This window comes from Telopea speciosissima, chromosome 7, assembly GCF_018873765.1.
Source record: "Telopea speciosissima isolate NSW1024214 ecotype Mountain lineage chromosome 7, Tspe_v1, whole genome shotgun sequence".
Classification (NCBI taxonomy): Eukaryota; Viridiplantae; Streptophyta; class Magnoliopsida; order Proteales; family Proteaceae; genus Telopea; species Telopea speciosissima.
Genome location: NC_057922.1, coordinates 43,854,920 through 43,874,075, shown reverse-complemented (window position 1 = coordinate 43,874,075; position 19,156 = coordinate 43,854,920). Strand labels below are relative to the sequence as shown.

General features: G+C 39.4%; 1 non-coding gene across 1 annotated transcript; it reads left to right on the top strand.

Annotated features, from left to right (window-relative positions):
- The first annotated feature begins 16,205 nt into the window (after positions 1-16,205).
- LOC122670199 lies at positions 16,206-16,312 on the top strand. The gene has a single exon (XR_006334173.1). It is a non-coding gene; the product is annotated as a small nucleolar RNA R71 (small nucleolar RNA).
- The last annotated feature ends 2,844 nt before the right edge of the window (positions 16,313-19,156 follow it).

Below are 19,156 nucleotides of genomic sequence, written 5' to 3'. Positions count from 1 at the left end.
CCACCAACATGCGTAGTAGCTTTATTATTCATCTTTAAAGCACTTATGTTTATGATTAGACTATTCAATCTGTGCAATGCAATGACCCATCAAGCTTTCTAATTGGCCCATGTAACGTGCTTTAGGCTAGTTACTCCCAAGCCAGACGGCTTAAGGGAACTAGGTGAAACACCCCTCGGACTTACTTGCTCGAGCCAACAAGGCTACAGATCAAAGCTGGATCAATAAGTCAACAATTACGCCAATTACCAAATCCATCCGTTTGATGCGAATCTCCTTGACAACTGAAGCCAAGAGACCTGGACACTAAGAGGAAATAATGACCGATTCTGTGAAAATTAAAATTATCATGCTTTTCATGAGGGGCATGTATAATTACACTAGAAACATCAATAGCATTCATAAAAGATGGGAAAACATATAACTCAAGGGAAAGCTGGACAGCCATGGACAGAGAACTAATGGTCTATGATTAGCATTTTTTTTTTTTTAATATAAATTTTGCTCAAAAGTGAGAGACTTAATCAATCATGATGACCAATCAAAAGCAATGAGTCAATCACTTTCACAAAGGACGAAACATTGAGCATAAGCGTAGCTCACCCTCCCCAACTTAAAGGCATTGTCCCCAATGACATACAAAAATAGAAAATCATAGCAAGGGGAACGCAAAAATAAAGGAAGGAGCGAGACAACCTAAAGTGGGGCTGGCAAGGCAGTGAATCCAAAGATGTGATCACCAATGATGAAGTAAATCCGCTACAGGAGATGAACGCTGCAAAACAACTACTAGAAAACAAAAGCAGTAGAAAAAAAAAATAAAGAAAGCAATAACTAGAGTGGGCTGCCTCCCACTAGAACGCTAAGTTTAATGTCCTCAGCCAAACAACACTAAAGCTCAAGGAGGTGGCAAAAGAGAAATACCCTCATCAAGCAAATCCAAAGACTCAACAAATTGGCCATCAACAATGCCATCAACATATAGCTTCAAACGCTGGCCATTAACTTTAAAAGTAACACCAGTCTGAGGATTATGAATCTCAACGGCATCATAAGGGGAAACATCCACCACCACAAAAGGACCATCCCACCGAGATCTAAGCTTTCTAGGGAATAAGCGCAACTTGGAGTTAAACAACCACACTCGATGATTGGGCTCAAAGGACTTTCGGACTATATGTTTATCATGAAAAGCTTTAGTTCGGTCCTTATAGAGGCGCGAGTTGTCATAAGCATCGTTGCGTAATTCATCCAATTCAGATGACTAGAGACGACGAGTGGAGCCAGCTTTAGACATGTCAAAATTAAAGGTCTTGATAGCCCAAAATGCCCGATGCTCCAACTCGACTGGGAGATGATAGGCTTTACTGAAAACTAATCGATATGGAGACATACCAATGGGAATCTTATGAGCTGTCTGGTAGGCCCATAAAGCGTCATCCAGACGAGTAGACCAATCCTTAGGGTCAGGTCTAACCGTCTTCTCCCAGATTCGCATGATCTCACGGTTAGAAAACTCTACTTGATCAGATGTTTGTGGATGGAGTACTTTTTCAACAAAGTCCCAACCCTCCAATGCTTGAAGTGAGTGCCACTGTAATACCCTGATTTTGGACTAGGGGTAATTTGGTCATTTTATCTAATACAGGATTAGGGCAAGCCGAAGTGTAGAAACTTGGACTAGCTGGAGGTGCACACACGCATGCATGGTAAGTAGTGTGCCCTAGTGTCACACCCTCATTTTGAGTTTATTCCTTGCCTAAGTGTAGAATTAGGGTTTTATTTATAACATATATAATTTGATTTGAAAAATAATTCACAGTTAGTAACCTAGTCTAGTGCTTAGACATTTAATTCAATTTGTTAGAGGTCTAAGGTTCTATTCTTTAGATGAGCAATTAAATATTTTATTTTTATAATTTTATAGGGCTTAGAATGGACTTCCACGATTCTAACCTGGGAGGTCATAGATTTTAGCTAGGGAAGTATTATGGATTGATAAGAAAATGTGTGATAAGAAAAGGTGAGGTGGCAATCTCCAATTGGTTGGAAACTCAAACTTGAAAAAAGAAAGTCTTCATAAAATAAAATCCCAACAAAAAATGAATTTTAGCTAAAATAAAATTACCTAATCTAAAGTTTTAATTTAAAAATCTTAAGTCAAGATTCTTTTTAAAATATTTTCATTGGAGGACAAGTAAATAGATGTAGTTAGAGACAAAATTGGATTCTTCCCACCTTCTTTCTTGTTAGAATTAAATCTCCATAACTAAATCCCAATCCTCATTCCTTTTATCATAAATTTGAGAGAGAGAGAGAGAGGGAGAGAGAAAAATTCGTGGACTATAGAGAGGAAGAAGAAGAAGGAAGGAGAAGAAGGAGATTCGGACTGTGCCGAACTAGGAACTTGACGTCAAATTTCGACCCTTTTTGGAGCCAAATTCGGAAAAGCCTATTTCATAATAAAACGTAGCCTCATCTCTTATCTTCGCAACTCAACTTGAATCAGTCCAAACAGAGTTCTGAGCAAAGAGATATCTCTGATTTACTGAAAGTAGGTCATTCTGTCAAAAATCTGTGTTTCCCAAATCTGAGTTTATGCAATATATTGATGTTGATTTCATCATTACCTTAATCATAAGACTCCATTAAAGTGGTTCTGAATTAGGAAGACATATATCAACATTATTGAAGCATTGATTTGAGGTTACTTATAGAAACCCTAATTGCTTCACACAAGGTGAGTAGATCTTCAACCATTATACTTGATATTTTCCTTACATATAAAATTTGTTTTTAAACATTATTTTTAAATCTGAAATTTAGTTTTAGATTGAGATTTATCATGCCAAAAACATATTTCGTTCATGTTTTTACTCCATTAAATTGTTCACACATGATTGCTTGCAAGGAATGGTGATTCCCTTATGATTTAATTCACATATGTGTGTGCAGAATTTTTAATAATGTCATGTTTATAGAATAATGAATCCAATGCTTATTTGTTGATAGTATGATGAAGGTCTATGAATGATTCTTCTGATTATAACCTAATGCATGATGTTTTTTGGATGATGCATAAAAATCTGATTTTGTCTAGGGTTTACTTTTAATTTTCATTGATGTTATTGTTGGATAAGTGATTGTGAAGATTTTGCCCAATTTTTCCTATTATTGTTCTTCACTTTATGTATTGATATGTTGATGAAAGTTACTGTTTTTACACGTTATTTTATTCTTTTCAATAGCATGTATTAGGGTGGAATTGGGGAGTTGCTAACCCTAAGTTTCGAACTTGGATATATAGCTTTAAATTATAAGCAAACCCTTGATTGTTATTTTGTTGTTTACCTTACCGACATTGATGAATATGTTGGGATAAGGATATGTTGGTGAGTTTTTTAGCTTCGGGCTTACCCTTATTGGAGCTATATGGACTACTAGAAAGAGGGGTGATGATCAAAAACTCTCCAAGAGGGCATTGCTGGTAAACCTTCGGGGGCTTTGACTCGGTCTGGGGCAAGTTTGGTCACTAGTTTCTCCGTTAGTTTTTTTATGTTGCAGGGGACAATGGTGTTGTAGTTGATCATAGCTGGAGTCATACGCCGCTATCATGAGGGCCTTGACCAGTGTATGGTAACTAGTTCACACTAGTCCATTAGGGAGTGATGTGTTTATTATTTTACATTCTTTCAATATATCTTTCATTGATTGTTGTCATATATACTTTTCATTACAATAGTGGTGATACGCAAATATGGTTATGATCATTTTGTTTTATTTTTTTTTTGATTTATATATACATATTATTGTATGTCTTTATATTTTGTATTACTTATGCATGTTTTCACACCTGTATAGTTGTTGTGGATTTACTTGCTATGCTTTTTCCGAAGCTTATCCTCACCACTTTTCAGATGAACAACTTTATGAATGCAAACCTAGATGCGAGGATGTATTAGAGGAGGAGGTCTAAGAGGACGAAGCATTTGGAGTAGAAGATGACAACTACTATTAAAACTTTACAGTTTCTTTCAATTTTAGAAGAACTTATAATTTATTTGAATTTAATTAATTTTGGAGATTGTAACCTTTATTTCAGAATTTTAAGTTTAATTTGAAAGTTGTAATAATTTAGTTTGACTATCATACTTTATTTGAAGTCTTAATCTATACATTTTAGACATGTGTTTGTGTTTTGGTTCTACTCTGGTTCATATCTCCTTGACATAAACGATCTTGTGGACCGTCAATGTCCCTAAATCACTAGGGTGATTTTGGGGGCGTTACAGAGTGGTATCAGAGCACACTAGGTTTGACTTAGGATAGGATATGAACTAAAAACATGAACCTAGAACACTAAATTCAAACACATAAAAACATAGAAACACTAAAACTTGGGATTTGAACACTAGCAGGAAAATTTCAGAATTCACTGTATAGGAATCCAAAATTGCATAACATTTTAGACACACTTAGAAATTGAAATTACACATGAAATTTTTACTGTAAGTACCTAGAAATGCCTAGGGAAACTCCACAAAATCTCAGCTAAATTTTGTTTTTTTTTCTAGGTCAAATAAAATTTTTTATTTCAGACCGTACAGTTGTTGTCAAAACCTGGAAACTGAGAAAGATGGTGTTAGCAGAGGGACTTAGAAGTGGAACTTTGACCTGATTTTTCTACAACTTCGGCCTCATTGAGTCTAATTTCTACCATAAAACTACTGGGACTTATCAGATTCAGGAAGGTCAATTTTCATATTATACATCAGGGTTTGGTCAGAATCTGCCAGATTTGGAAACCTGACTTTGGAGAGACTAGAAACCTAGGTTAGGAAAACATTCTTAAGGGAATTTTTAGATATGTTTTAAAACTCTAAGTTAGGTTTTTTAGAAATTTGGTTTCATTAGGTCTGAAATCTCAGAAGTATTATTTTCCTATTTTCTCCTATAAGTGGACAGAATTGAAGCAAATGGATTTTTTTTTTCTTAATGTGTGTGTGGTTTGAGAATGTAGGTGGGTGATCATGTGTACTTTCTCTGATAGGTACCATGCCTCCACGAAGATCAGCAAGAAGGACGAAAAGAAATCCACCACCACCTCCTCCGATTTCAGGAACTAATCAACAGGATCTTGTGGGAGCAATGACAGCTTTCATGAACTTTGTACAGACTCAAGTTGTTCATGCTGCCGCTGCAACTGTTGCTGCTACTCAATATCCACACCCTCAGGCACCTCCGGCTCCCTGAAGGGATGACACTGGAAGAGTCATGGAAAGGTTCAAGAAGCTTGGGCCACTAGTCTTCAAGGGGGTGAGTACTGATCCACTTTGGCCATCGATATGGGTAGAGGAAATGGGAGAAGATCTTCATTGTTCTGGAGTACACCGACCACCACAGAGTGGCTTGTGCTACATTTATGCTACAGGGAGAAGCTCATATGTGGTGGAAGGCCCACAAGCAAATTTTAATAGCTACTGATCCGGTTATCACTTGGGAACGCTTCGTGTCGGCCTTCTTCGAGAGTTACTTCTCAAACAGTGTGAAAGAGGCCAAGGAAGTAGAATTTCTACAGTTGGACTAGGGTTCTGATTCGATGATGACCTACAGGAAGAAATTTGAAGATTTAGCCTACTTTGCACAAGAGTACATTGACACCGATGCAAAAAAGGCTAAGAAATTTGTGAGGGGACTGAAGGCTCAACTAAAGGCAGCCATTGTGGCACTGAAGCTCACATCATATGTTGATGTACTGCAGAGGGCTCTGATGATAGAAGAGAGCTTGAAGGATACTTCACAGAACACAACTAGCAAAGTGCAGGGGAAGAGGCTGGTAGACAACTAGAGCACTAAGGAAGTCCTACCACAGAAGCAGCAAAAGACTCAGGACACCCATAGTGCATGTCGTAGTTGTGGCAAAGTTCATACTGGACCATGCTTGACAGGACCCATCACCTGCCATCGATGTGGGAGGAAAGGGCATTTAGTGAAGGATTGTCGTGTGCGACTACTTGGACAGCAAGTGATGTAACCACTTCGGTAGCAATCGGTACAATCTTTTGGGCAACAGAGGATGCAGCCATTCACACCACAGTGGGGACAGCCAATTGCACAACAACTAATGCCAAGGCCACCATTACCAGCACAGCCTCCTGTCAGCCATACCAGGGGCAGCATCCACAACAGGCCCAACAAGGGCCATTACCACCTTAGAAGCAGGCATTCCAAGCATCTCAGGCAGCACCAACAGGTCAAGCACAGAAAGCCCAGGCTTGAGTTTTCGCTCTATCAACAGAGGAAGCAGAAGAGTCACCTACAGTTGTGATAGGTATTCTTTTATCTAAGGACTTGGATACTCAACTTATAGCATGCATCTAGGAACAATTAAAACCTAGAATTTTGGCAGGTACTCTAAACATATCTTCTTAACCTGCTTTTGTATTATTTGATTCGGGTTCGACACACTCTTTCACATCTAAGTCTTTTGCCAAGAGACTAAATGTTGACCCTAAGTCACTTGACAAGTGTTTATCTGTGGCCTTACCTTCTGGAGAAGTCATTATGGCGACTACTGTTTATGGACCTTGTTTAGTTCATATAGAAGGCAGAACCTTGCCTGTTGACTTGATTCTGTTAGACATGTCAGACTTTGACGTTATTTTGGGAATGGATTAGCTATCTAAACATCATGCCAACATTCATTGCCATGACAAGAAGATTATATTCAGACCTAGTAGTGGCCCTGATTTTATTTTCATCGGGTCAAAGAAAGATGCACCAACCATACCTATGATTTCATCTATAAGGGCAAGGAGGCTACAATCTCAGGGTTGCTAGGGTTTTCTCGCCTCAGTAGTGGAAGAGAAAGAATTGAAGATGGAGGATATAGCCACAGTCAGAGAGTTCCCAGATGTATTCCCCGATGACCTTATCGGATTACCACCTGATAGGGAATTAGAGTTTACTATTGATTTAGTACCTGGTACGGCACCGATCTCCAAGGCACCTTACCGTATGGCTCCATCTGAGTTAAAGGAGCTAAAAAACCAGCTTCAAGACTTGTTACATAAGGGTTTTATCAGACCTAGTGTATCTCCATGGGGTGCTCCTATTTTGTTTGTAAAGAAGAAAGATGGAAGTTTGAGATTGTGCATCGACTATAGAGAGTTGAACAAGGTCACCATCAAGAATAAGTATCCCTTACGTAGGATTGATGATTTGTTCGATCAATTGCAAGGAGCGTGTGTCTTCTCAAAGATAGATTTGAGATCTGGTTACCATCAGCTTAAGGTCAGAGGAGGAGATATATCGAAGACCGCATTTAGGACCCGCTATGGCCATTATGAATTCTTGGTTATGCCATTTGGGTTAACTAATGCACCTGCTGCGTTCATGGACCTAATGAGCAGAGTCTTTCATGACTACCTAGATAAGTTTATGGTTGTTTTCATTGATGATATACTGATCTATTCGAAGACCAAGTTAAAGCATAAAGAACATTTGAGGATTGTTCTGCAGATTTTACGAGAGAAGCAGTTGTATGGCAAGCTTAGCAAGTGCGACTTCTGGTTTGAAGAGGTGAAATTCCTTGGTCATGTGATTTCAGCTGAGGGAATTTTCGTAGATCCTGCTAAAGTAGCAGCAATTACTGATTGGCCTAGGTTGATTACCGCAACAAATATCCAAAGTTTTTTGGGTTTAGCTAGTTACTATTGAAGATTTATAGAAGGCTTTGCCAACATTTCCTCACCTTTGACTGCTCTTACCAGAAAGGGAGTGAAATTCAGGTGGTCCGAAGATTGCGAGAAGAGCTTTCAGGAATTGAAGCAAAGACTTGTGTTGGCACCTATTTTCACTATACCGTCTGGTGCAGGAGGGATGGTAATCTATACTGATGCTTCACTAAGAGGTTTGGGTTGTGTACTCATGCAAAATGGGAAAGTTGTAGCCTATGCTTCTAGACAGCTGAAGGACTATGAGAAGAACTACCCAACTCATGATCTAGAGTTGGCAGCAGTTGTCTTTGCCTTGAAGATTTGGAGACATTATCTCTATGGAAAGAAGTGTGAGGTGTACACAGACCACAAAAGCCTGAGATATTTCTTCACACAGAAGGAGCTTAATATGAGATAGAGAAGGTGGCCGGAGTTGATCAAGGATTACAATTGTGACATACTTTATCACCCAGGTAAAGCTAATGTGGTTGCAGATGCATTAAGTCATAAATCACAAGGACTTTTTGCAGCATTATAGACTGAACAACATCATCTTCAGGAAGACATCAGGAGCTTAGAGTTGGAATTAATAGTTGGTTGTCCTACTGCACTATTTGCAAAACTGACTATTCAACCATCCTTGACTGATAAGATTAAAGCAGCTCAAGAGGTAGATCCTTTTATGCAAGAGATCAAGGAGGGCATTTAGGCTGGGAGATGGACATAGTTTCACATTTCTGAGGATGGACTGGTTAGGATTGGGAAGTGTCTATGTGTACCAGAGGACCCAGAGTTGAGAGAGTTGATATTAAGGGAGGCACATTGTTCTTCTTATTCTATACACCCAGGTAGTACCAAGATGTACCGTGATCTAAAGGAGTACTATTGGTGGAACAACATGAAGAGGGACATAGCACAATTTGTGGCAAAGTGCTTAACGTGTCAGCTGGTGAAGGCAGAACATCAGTGACCTTCAGGACTTCTACATCCGTTGGAGATTCCGCAGTGGAAGTGGGATCACATCACTATGGACTTTGTTACCGCATTGCCTAAGACACCTAAAGGCCATGATTCAGTATGGGTTGTAGTGGACCGTCTGACCAAGTCGGCGTTATTCATTGGCTATTCCATGAAGTATAATGTTGAAAGGATGGCTTAGTTGTACATTGATGAAGTTGTCAGATTGCATGGTGTACCAGTGTCCATTGTATCTGATAGGGACCCTAGGTTTACCTCTAGGTTCTAAAAGAGCGTGCATGAGTGTTTGGGGACCAAGTTGAAGTTTAGCACATCATTTCACCCACAGACCGATGAACAATCTGAAAGGGTAATTCAAATACTTAAAGATATGCTTCGAGCTTATGCTATGGATATGGGAGGTAGTTGGGAGAAACATTTACCTCTGGTTGAATTTTCTTATAACAATAGTTTCCAAGCAACCATAGGGATGGCCCCATATAAAGCCTTGTACGGAAGGAAGTGCCGATCTCCCCTACTCTGGGAGGAGGTTGGTGAGCGAGAATTGATGGGACCTGAAATTCTACATGTAGCTCAGGAAAAGGTGTGGCTTATTCAGATGCGAATGAAGGCAGCACAGGATAGACAAAAGAACTATGCTGATGCTAAAAGGAAAGAGCTAAAATTCTCTGTAGGGGACAATGCATTCTTGAAGATTGCACCAATGAGGGGCGTCATCAAATTTGGCAAAAAGGGAAAGCTTAGTCCCAAATTTCTTGGTCCATTTGAGATCCTGCAGAGAATTGGACTGGATTCTTACCGGCTAGCACTACCACCAGACCTAGCAGGAGTACATGACGTTTTTCATGTTGGATTACTCAGAAGGTATGTAGCGGATCCTTCACATATCCTGAGCTACGAACCATTACAGCTGAAAGCGGATCTATCTTATGAAGAGACCCCATTCAGATCTTGGATCATAAAGAACAAGTTCTACGAAACCGTACCATCTCTTATGTGAAAGTTCTCTGGAACAATCATGGCATCCAAGAGGCTTCATGGGAGAAAGTAGGTGAGATGCGGACGGAATATCCCCATTTGTTTGATGATCCAGGTATTTAAATTTCGAAGATGAAATGTTTTTTAGGGGGGAGAATTGTAATACCTTGATTTTGGACTAGGGGTAATTTGGTTATTTTATCTAATGCAGGATTAGGGCAAGCCGAAGTGTAGGAACTTAGACTAGCTGGAGGTGCACACACGCATGCATGGTAAGTAGTGTGTCCTAGTGTAACACCCTCATTTTGAGTTTATTCCTTGTCTAAGTATAGAATTAGGGTTTTATTTATAACATATATAATTTGATTTGAAAAATAATTCACAGATAGTAACCTAGCCTAGTGCTTAGACATTTAATTTAATTTATTAGAGGTCTAAGGTTCTATTCTTTAGAGGAGCAATTTAATATTTTATTTTTATAATTCTATCGGGCTTAGAATGGACTTCCACGATTTTAACTTCGGAGGTCATAGATTTTAGCTAGGGAAGTATTATGGATTGATAAGAAAATGTGAGGTGACAATCTTCAATTGTTTGGAAACTCAAACTTGAAAAAAGAAAGTCTTCATAAAATAAAATCCCAACAAAAAAGAAATTTTAGCAAAAACAAAATTACCTAATCTAAAGTTTTAATTTAAAAATCTTAAGTCAAGATTCCTTTTAAAATATTTTCATTGGAGGACAAGTAAATAAATGTAGTTAGAGACAAAATTGGATTCTTCCCACCTTCTTTCTTGTTAGGATTAAATCTCCACAACTAAATTCCAATCTTCATTTCTTTTATCATAAATTTGAGAGAGAGAGAGAGAAAGAGAGGGAGAGAGGAAAATTCGTGGACTATAGAGTGGAAGAAGAAGAAGAGAGAAGAAGAAGAAGAAGGAAGGAGAAGAAGGAGATTCAGACTATGCAGAACTAGCAACTTGACGTCCAATTTCAACCCTTTTTGGAGTTGAATTGGGAAAATTCTATTTCATAATAAAATGTAGCATCATCTCTTATCTTTGCAACACAATTTGAATCAGCTCAAACGGAGTTCTGAACAGAGAGATATCGCTGATTTACTAAAGGTAGGTCATTCTATCAAAAATCTGTGTTTCCCAAATCCGAGTTTATGCAATATATTGATGTTGATTTTATCATTACCTTAATCATAGGACTCCATTAAAGTGGTTCTGAATTAGGAAGACATATATCAACATTATTGAAGCATTGATTTGAGGTCACTTATAGAAACCCTAATTGCTTCACACAAGGTGAGTAGATCTTCAACCATTATACTTGATATTTTCCTTACATATAAAATTTGTTTTGAAACATTATTTTTAAATTGAGAATTTAATTTTAGATTGAAATTTATCATGCCAAAAACATATTTCATTCATGCTTTTATTCTATTAAATTGTTCACACATGATTACTTGCAAGGAATGGTGATTCCCTTATGATTTAATCCACATATGTGTGTGCAGAATTTTTAATAATGTTATATTTATAGAATAATGAATCCAATGCTTATTTGTTGATAGTATGATTAAGGTCTGTGAATGATTTTTCATGATTATAACCTAATGCATGATGTTTTTGGATGATGCATAAAAATCTGATTTTGTCTAGGGTTTACTTTTAATTTTCATTGATGTTATTGTTGAATAAGTGATTGCAAAGATTTTGCTCAATCTTCCCTATTATTGTTCTTCACTTTATGTATTGATATGTTGCTGAAAGTTACTATTTTCACACGTTATTTTATTCTTTTCAATAGCATGTGTTAGGGTGGAATTGGGGAGTTGCTAACCCTAAGTTCTGAACTTGGATGTATAGCTTTAAATTATAAGCAAACCCTTGATTGTTATTTTGTTGTTTACATTACTGACATTGGTGAATATGTTGGGGTAAGGATAAGTTGGCGAGTTTTTGAGCTACGGGCTTACCTTTATTGGAGCTATATAGACTACTAGAAAGAGGGGTGATGATCAAAAACTCTCCAGGAGGGCATTGCTAGTAAACCTTCGGGGGCTTTGACTCAGTCTGGGGTAAGTTTGGTCACTAGTTTCTCCATTAGTTTCTTAATGTTGAGAGGGGACAGTGGTGTTGTAGTTGATCATAGCTAGAGTCATACGCCGCTATCATGAGGGCCTTAACCAGTGTATGGTAACTAATTCACACTAGTCCATTAGGGAGTGATGTATTTGTTATTTTACGTTCTTTCGATATATCTTTCATTGATTGTTGTCATATATACTTTTCATTACAATAGTGGTGATAAACAAATATGGTTATGATCATTTTTTTTTATTTTTTTTTGGATTTATATATACATATTATTGTATGTCTTTACATTTTGTATTACTTGTGCATGTTTTCACACCTGTATAGTTGTTGTGGATTTACTTGCTACGCTTTTTCCGAACTTACCCTCACCACTTTTCAGATAAACAACTTTATGAATTCGAACCTGGATGTGAGGATGTATTAGAGGAGGAGGTCCAAGAGGACAAAGCATTTGGTATAGAAGATGACAACTACTATTAAAATTTTACACTTTCTTTCAATTTTAGAAGAACTTATAATTTATTTGAGTTTAATTAATTTTGAAGATTGTAACCTTTATTTCAAAATTTTAAGTTTAATTTGAAAGTTGTAATAATTTAGTTTGACTACCATATTTTATTTGAAATCTTAATCTACACATTTTAGACATGTATTTGTGTTTTGGTTCTACTGTGGTTCATATCTCCTTGACATAAACGATCTTGTGGACCGTCAATGTCCCTAAATCACTAGGGTGGTTTTGGGGGCATTACAGCCCCCATCAATAATTATAGCCCTAGGGAAACCAAAGCGACAAAAAATATGACTCTGAACAAAGGACATAACTACCTTATGGTCATTGGTCTTGGTAGCTTTAGCCTCTACCCATTTAGAAACATAATCAACTGCCATTAGAATGTATTCATGACCAAATGAGGTAGGGAATGGACCCATGAAATCAATCCCCAAAACATCAAAAATCTCTACAACTAGTATAGGATGGAGGGGCATCATGTCTCGTCGAGAAAGATTACCAACCTGTCGGCATCTAACACAAGTTTTACAGAAAACATGCGCATCCTGAAACAAAGTGGGCCAATAGAAGCCACTCTGTAGCACCTTGGTTGTAGTCTTGTTACCACTAAAGTGTCCCCCACAGGCAAGAGTATGACAAAAAGATAAAATACTCTAAAACTCACTCTCAGGGACATAACATCGAATGACCTGATCCGAATAGTATCGAAACAACTTAGGATCCTCCCAATAGTAGTACTTTAGCGATGAGAAGAAGCGATCCTTAACTGATTTATCCCAATCAGAAGGAATCTTCCCACTCGCAAAGTAGTTCACAATGTGAGCATACTAAAGAGCTAGTTTAGAAGATACAACAAATAACTGCACATCGGGAAAGGTTTCCCAAACCAACTCAGAAGTGGAAGGATCAAGGGGAATACGAGATAAATGGTCTGCTACAACATTTTCTGACCTTGTCTTATCTCAAATTTTTAGGTCAAACTCTTGAAGGAGGAGAATCCATCGGATGAGCCTTAGCTTAGCATCACACTTAGATAGGAGATGCCGAAGGGCTGCATGATCCGAATAGGCAATCACCTTCGAGCCCAAAAGATATGATCTAAACTTATCAAGGGCAAAAACTACTGCTAGTAACTCCTTCTCAGTAGTGGCGTAATTCATCTGAGCATCAGAGAGGGTTTTACTAGCATAGTAAATCACAACAGGCTTCCCATCAACCCTTTGGCCTAAAACAGCACCAACAGCATAGTCAGACGCATCATACATGATCTCAAAGGGGAGAGACCAATCAGGTGACTTCATAATGGGTGCTTTAGACAATGAATCACGAAGGATGTGGAAAGCATGAAGGCACTTATCATCAAAGATAAAAGTGGCATCCTTTCTAAGCAAACTGCACAAGGGCCTAGAAATCAAGCTAAAGTCTTTGATAAAACGCCTATAAAAGTCGGCATGGCCCAAGGAGATGACCTGCCGAATAGAAGTGGGAAGGGGTAACTTAGCAATCAGATCAACCTTAGCCAGGTCAACCTCAATGCCTCGTGTAGAAACAATGTGGCCAAGGACAATACCCTTTTGAACCATGAAATGGCTCTTCTCCCAACTAAGAATGAGGTTGGTCTCCACACACTGTTTAAGAACCTGAGATAACCGGTGGAGACACTCATCGAAAGATGACTTGAAGACAGAGAAGTCATCCATGAAAACCTCTAAGGATTGGCCAACCATGTCAGAAAAGATGGCCATCATGCACCTTTGAAAGGTGGCTGGAGCATTGCACAATCCGAAGGGCATGCGTCTGAATGCAAATGTACCAAAGGGGCAAGTGAATGTTGTTTTCTCTAGGTCATTGGGATAGATAGGGACTTGATTGTATCACGAATAACCATCAAGAAGATAGAAGTAGCTCTGCCCAGCCATTTCTCTAAAATCTTATCAGTGAAGGGCAGAAGAAAGTGGTCTTTATGAGTGACCTTGTTCAGCTTTCGATAATCAATACAAACATGCCAGTCCATAGTGGTACAAGTTGGGACAAGGTCTCCTTGGTTGTTGGGAACAATCGTGATGCCGAACTTCTTAGGGACAACCTGAGTGGGGCTGACCCATTGACTATCCGAGATGGGGTATATGATGCTAGCATCAAGCCATTTTACTACTTTGTTCTTCACTACTTCCCTCATATTAGGGTTCAGACGAAGTTGTGGGTCCTTGAAGGGTTTCGCTCCCTCTTCACAATAGATCCTATGCATATAGACTGAAGGGTCAATACCCTTAAGATCAGCCAAGGACCAACCAATGGCGGCCTTGTACTCAGAAAGAACTTCCAATAGTTGAGCCTCTTGCCTGGATGAAAGATCGGATGAGATAATAACAGGCAAGGTCTCTCCTTTCCCTAAAAGTGCATACTTAAGGGTGGAAGGGAGAGGTTTAAGCTCCAACTTTGGAGGGGATATTAGAGAAGAAGGTTGGGGAGATGTAGCCAAAGGGGGGAGAGGCTCAAACCTAACTGTCCAAGGTGGCCATTCTGAAGAGGGTGAGGAATCTAGCAAAGTGTTCACCTCTTCAGTATATGCCTCAGACTCCTCTCTAAACATTACATAGTGCTGCAAAGGGTCATCAATAAGCATGTGAGAAGTGTGATCAGCCACAACTTCATCTAATAAATCCAATGCAAAATACTCTTCCTCTCGAATGGAACCTAAGGATGCATTGAAGATGTTAAGCCTAAGCTTCTTATTCCCAAAAGAGATGTCCATGGCACCGATCTACAATTTATGCAAGCATTTACAGTAGCTAAGAAGGGGCGCCCTAAAATGATAGGGGGAAGCTTGGCTTTGGTGGCTGTATCCATATCCAAGATAAGGAAGTCCACATGAAAGTACAATTCTTCCACCTTTACTAAAACATCCTCTAGCAAACCACGAGGTGTCTTGACTGAATGATCAGCCAACTAAAGGATGACCACAGTGGGTTTCAAATCTCCTAAACCAAATCTGTCATAGACTGAACTGGGCAAGATATTCACACTAGCCCCTAAATCAAATAGTGTCCTACTTATGGAGAGATTTCCAATGATGCAGGAAATAAGAGGCGTACCTGGATCCTTAAGCTTAGGGGGTCGGCGGCTGAAAATTACAGAACTAACCGGTTCAATCAAATGGGTGGTCAGGGATTTGAGTTCTCAACTTACACTTTTGGGTGCAGAGGTCTTTCAAAAATTTTGCGTAAGTAGGAACTTGTTTGATAGCATCTAAAAGGGGGAGATTGATGCGAACTTGTTGGAGCAAGTCTATCATCTCTTGCATCTTTTCACCCTTTTTACCCTGAAGGGGAGAGGATGGTGTCTGAAGGGCTTGGGGAAAAGGGACCTTTGGAATGTAAGAATCAGGTAATGGTCCCTCCACCATAGGAATTTGCAACCCCTTCCTTGGAAAAGGGATCATTACCTAGTGTAGGGAAACTTTGAGCCATTTGCACCTGTTCCTAAACAAACTCAGGGTATTATGCAACCGAAAGGTAGTTCGTCACATAGTGACTAGGGCTAGCACATAGGGCATAGGCTTCAGTCTGATTAGGCGGAGGAAAACTCATTGCGAAAAGGGACATAGATTGCTGTCCTATAGACATTAGATAGTCCAATTTCTTGGATAGTATGTCAATCTTAGCAGTCATCTCTACAGTTGGATTGATCTCATAGAGACCACCCTTCTTTGGTTGCCCTTTGTGTGGAATCTCAGTCCGAGAGGCCGAAACATGATGTTGGGAATTCTCACTAAGGGTTTCAAAAAGATCCCATGCTTCCATGTCATTCTTGTGCATAAATGTTCCACCACAAGAGGAGTCCACCATCTGCCTATATCGGTCACGGAGGCCATCATAAAAACATTGGACTAACTGCCATTTTGGGACAGCATGGTGGGGGCACTTCCTAAGTAATTCTTTGAGTCTTTCCCATTCTTCATGAAATTGTTCGCCCTCTAATTGGGAGAAACTAGTAATGGCTCTCCTAAGGCTATTAGTCCGGCTAATGGGGAAGAATTTTTTCAAAAATTTCTGCTGCATTCCCGCCCATGTGGAAATCCTAACCGAATCTGACCACTTACCCCGAATCTCTGACCAGACCAAACGGAATCATGTAGCCCTTTACAGGGCTACACCAAAAGGGTCTTAGGCCCTAACCCTAGGTGGCGACTCTATATGATTGTATGACCCCATCCCAAGATAATTGACATAAGACTCGTCTATCCATCGAGGAGCACGGATGACACACCCACCATCTGCAGACGAGAACCACCTCATGGGAAACACCACCCTCGTGTGTATGAAACAGATCCTTATAGTGGTAACTCCACTGGGGATATGATGGTCAAGATTTCAACACTAGATGCTATCTTGAACGTAAGAATTTTCTCCCTTATACATTGTATGATTGATAACATGTTTGGCTAACCCCTTTTATTGTACTAACTGCATTATGCATCGTGTTCGAAGTAAAATCAAATGACAAGGGTACTCCTTATTTTGCCTCTACCCCCCGGGAGGTAGGACACATCATCTTAAGTACTCTGAGATCGGATGATGGCCTCTTCCTGCATCACTTTCGTGCAAACACACACGGCATGGGAACACATTTAACCCAGTGGTTAGTCATTGGACCCCATGTCTAGTCATGTGTAATTCGCGGTGAAACTATAACCTTTGATATTAACTTTACAAGTTTAGAATCACTGACGAGGGTATTCACTAGTGTGTCATGGGGTACTTTCTATACCCAAAAAAGGCACTAGATTGATTACTCTGAGATCGTGTGACCTATTCCCCAGATATATCAGAAGGACCACGTGCCTAGGACTCGCGTAAAGCGATAGTTATATCGATTTTGTTAAGCGTGACCTTATTCTATCTTATTAGCCTACCTATTGCATGCATCATGTAGGAAATTTGACCATATATGATTAGGATACACCACAATCTAACATAGTCTGTTTAGGGCTAAAGGCGAGATTCTTAGTTATATACCCCTCCTAATGTGGATTGCCTATCATGGAAAAGAGCTCTATCCATCCCTCGATAGTCCCTCGTCAGAAGCGACATAACCATTTGGATTAGTGTATCAAAAAATATAGCCTCAATTGTCCCTCGGAGAATGATACACTATCCAGTATAGTACATCGATGATGGAGCTCTGATTATCCCGCAATGAAAGGCACTCTATATTAGTAAAGGATAGACCACCCAGAAATTCTCAATTAGGCCATTCTATCTGTTGCTGTGTGAGGATTCGAATTTAACCTTAAAAAAAACTATCGAACAACGAAGGATCTATGGTATCATTACATAAATTCTAAGCTTTTAAGGGTCTTCCCCGATTAATCATGAGTTTCAGTGAAACTGTACCATAGATTACCTGAGTAAGATGGAATCAAGAGGTTAAAAGTGAATTGTTGCGCAGACTAACCTTGTTTGTATGTGTTTGGTTTGTATACATATATATTTTAATATAAATGATAACAAAAAAAATTAAAAAAATGAATGATAAAAAAATCTTCTCAAGTCCTAAAATAAGTTTTTCTGACTTTTGTAAAGCCCAATTCACATCAAGAAAATTCCATGTTACTCGTGTGGGCCCGTCATGATGATGGGCTATCCCGAATTGAACCAATCTGATCTCCAGAGGTCTTAAGTACTTTCCTTTCTCCACCCAGCATTGTGGGACAGAGTCTAGCAAGACCTTTCCCATATAGAACCACCATGGACTCGCTAGACAGCAATCCACCCAAAACAATGTTGGGTCGACAAGTGAATCAGTTAGAGTTTGAGATGGCAGAGATGAGGCAGCTTATGGCAAAGATCTTGCTGACAGTACAAGCCCAGTCCCAAGGAGATGCAGTGCATACTTTCACAGAACCAGGGCATACTCAGCCTATGACCCACAGGGTAGCCTCGATAGTGTCTAAGTTACCCACTAGGATTGTGACGGAAAAAAAAAAAAAGAAGTTGCCGCAGTCAACATACCCCAGAGGAATCCGGAGACTGAAAGGGAGGATTAGATGGGAGAAAAAGCCAAGAAACCTAAAGTCGTTGTCAAGGGTATGACTCGTGAGAAGCTTGGAAATGACTGAGTGAATTGTCTAGAAGGGAAGATATCAAAGGAAATGATCCTGAAGGATCTATATAGAGAATATCATGATTGTCTCTACTGTCAACACCTCACAACTTTCGAAGCACTCATCACCGCAGTAAGGCGCATTAAAGGCACATTGTTCAGAGATGCATACGGCCAGGGCAGTCACACGATGCAAAATCAGAGCCAAAACTCAGAGGTGAATATGGTAAATTAAAGACAGCGTAGGTTCACTGATTTGGGCATAACTAGGTCTATGGCGTATGCTGAATTGAAGAAACTATGGTTGGGGATGGTTCGACCACGACCGGTCAAAGCTCCTCAACCATCTTGGTATGACCTAAATTAGTACTGTGACTATCACACCCAAAAGGGGCACCCTATTGATGAATACATTACACTTGGGCATGCTATTAAAGATCTACTAGAAGTAGGAAAGTTCAAGTCGAGGGCGGAGCGACAACCTAATGGTCAAACGATAATGTTCTTGAAGAAAATTTAAAAGGGTTTGATCCCACTTTCATGATCCTAAATTTTTCGGTTCCTTCAGAAGGGATCATGACAGATCAAATGTTTCCATCAATTATGGTCGCCCAAGATGTTGCGAGGATACAAGAAGGCGAGCTTGTCAAAGGAAGTTCTCCATATTCCTCCGATGGAGCAAGAGTAGACACTGATTGAAGGCATCACTATTGCCCGAAGGTGTTAAACTACGATCATTAACTTGATGAGCA